The following is a 2,548-nucleotide window of genomic DNA, read 5'->3' as shown; positions in this document are numbered from 1 at the left end:
TACGCATAGCAACGGAGAGCACTGGGGACAAACAAAAGTCGCGTCCTCTGGATGGAACCAGATGTCAAGGGCAACAGCATCTAAATGACTGGAGAGACAGCAGTTTTTCTTTGCTTTTTCTTCAAGCGATTGTTGTCGCTCTTTACTCCTTGTTCTTTCCTCTACAAAACTCCTGTAGTCGTCGAGTGCCTTCATGATGGCTGTGAAATTGGCTGCCCACAGTAAAACCCCGTGTTTGAGAGTGCTTTGAAGATGTTTCGCGTCCTGATGGATCAAAGTATGAGCGCTCCTTGTGGATTCGATTATATATAGGTGAGTTCAGTCAGTCAAGAAATCAGTGTCTTCTTTCTGTCTCTGCCCTCACGCTGGCACAATATCAGCCTCTATATCCATGACAGCTCGTACCTCCCGTAAACTGCATGACTTAGATATATTTTCGCTCTCCGTGGTGATTGAAGACCCATGGAAGAATTTATTATGTTCAGAATGATGTCCTAAGAATATAAAATAAAATAATTCTAGGGAATTGTCATAGGGTATTTTTTAGGGGTGAAACGATTAGTTCGAATATCCGAGTATTCGTTCGAAAATTTCAAACGAGCGAGTACTCGAAATTTTGTACTCGATCGATCTTTCAAAACTTTTCCCGTACAATGTGGCCGCTGGTTGCATGCATTATGCATACCTTTGAGTCAGTATTTTATGACTTGGACGACGCGATCATCGACTTTACTCCAGGTCACGGCAAGGCAAGCTGTGAGATACGACAGCTAAAAGTACAATGTAGAGACGTTGGATACTCGCGCGGCGACTTCGCGCTGCATTCAACTGCAAGTGTAGCAAACGGTAAGTTACTGGTAGTTTGTGGATGCATTGTAGTTTTGTTACTTACTTGATCTTGTCCCTTCGATACTCCTTCCTGTGACCGATGTGTTGTTGTCGTGTGACAGTTTCCGTTTTTAGTCTCTAGTAGTAGAATTTCTTTTTTTTCACCGTTTTCGCTATGTCGAAGACTAAGGTTGGGAAGCTGGCATCCCAACGCTCTTTCGTTTGGGAGCACTTTTCGCAACCGGTGGAGAGCAAAGTAATTTGTAGCCACTGCAAGAGCTCTTACTCTTACACTGGAGGGACGACGAACCTCCAGAATCATTTGAGAAACAGCCATCCCTTCGTCCTTTCCAAGCCTGCTGCCTCTAGCTCTGTGACAACTGAGCAAGGAACTCGCCCGATATTGGCGTTTGGCGTTCGGCAGTCACGAACACCGTGCAACGCGGCGGAGGTCTCGCAAATTTCCAACCTGCTGGTGGACTGGATCTGCCTGAATATGCGACCTCTGGGGATTGTTGGCGACGGAGGTTTCGTGAGGCTCATGTCGTTCCTGAAGCCTGGCTAATTTAGCACTTTTGAATGTTGATGAAAATACTCGAAATAATCGGATACTCGATCGAATATTATGAATGAGTGATCGGATGGTCAAAATAGATACTCGTTTCACCCCTAGTATTTTTGGAAGGATAGAGACAGAGAGAGAGCACTGTTTGAAGTGTTTGTCTCACTGTAATTACTCCAGATTATTGAATGTTGTATGATCTACTCTATATTTTCCATAATGGTTTTTCCTGATTTGCGGGATCTCTTCTTTTGCTGTTTGCGTGTTTACAGGAAGTGGCTGTCTGGTGTAACTGCACCAGATCCTGGGGAAATTAAGTCAGATGCAGAGGCAGGGTCGTCCAGTGATGCTACACTGCCGTTCTGTGTGCAACGTTACCGCTAATACCCCCGGCGAAAACACAAAAAAGACAAACACGTGAAAAGACTACAGTATTGACCGTTCTGCTAATAAATGCATGACTGCTCCGACAGTCGATAATCGAAACACAGAGCACCAGCATGATGTTTTCATATTGGGAACCACACAACAGCTCAATTCTCAAGCCCAAAAATTGATGAATACAAATACAGAGCGACGCAACAAGAGGTCATCCGGCAACCAAACAAACCTGGGTCTAATGCACTGAATAGTCCTGAAATACGCAGGCCAGACAAAGCAGTGCAAGCACATAATGTTACAAGGTACATGCATTGCAGAACAAAGTGTAACCAAAGATACACAGGGTTATAGCTGCACACTTGTGCATGTGCTCGCTCAGCCCAAGAACACACGATCATGATGATAGAAACAATCCGGGGGAAACACGCTAACACCGAAGTAAGCATCAACACGTAAATAGTGCAGCTCTGAAAAAATTACATTGACATGAACATTGGTGTGTCGAGTAGTATCAGGCTTGAATAATCATCCAACCAAGACTTCATCAGGTCCCAGACGCTGAGATCGCACGCCGAATGTGAAGTGCATCTAGCCTTGAACCTGTCGCACAAGGCACACATATATGGCAAAATGACATCCACTCTGATTATTTCCAGAGGCCAATCATGACAGAACACAGAAATGAAACCACGGGCTCAACCAAGTAAACGCAAAGGAAGTTAGTCAAAATAATCCATGCAGTGCTCTTTTAATTGCAGCGCTGATTGCAGTGTTGCG

The 2,548-nt window shown here is 44.6% G+C and overlaps 1 long non-coding RNA gene across 1 annotated transcript in view; it reads right to left on the bottom strand.

The window, feature by feature from the left end:
• Window positions 1-1,808: 1,808 nt before the first annotated feature.
• The window catches only part of LOC135822832 (uncharacterized), a 2,033-nt gene continuing 1,293 nt past the window's right edge, over window positions 1,809-2,548 (bottom strand). Inside the window, exon 3 of the long non-coding RNA XR_010554547.1 lies at window positions 1,809-2,371. This is a non-coding gene — a long non-coding RNA (uncharacterized LOC135822832). The remainder of the gene's footprint in view (window positions 2,372-2,548) is intronic.

The sequence above is a fragment of the Sycon ciliatum genome, chromosome 8, assembly GCF_964019385.1.
Source record: "Sycon ciliatum chromosome 8, ocSycCili1.1, whole genome shotgun sequence".
NCBI classification, from domain to species: domain Eukaryota; kingdom Metazoa; phylum Porifera; class Calcarea; order Leucosolenida; family Sycettidae; genus Sycon; species Sycon ciliatum.
Note: the sequence above shows the minus strand (reverse complement) of the source record. Positions and strands in the feature narration are given on the sequence as shown.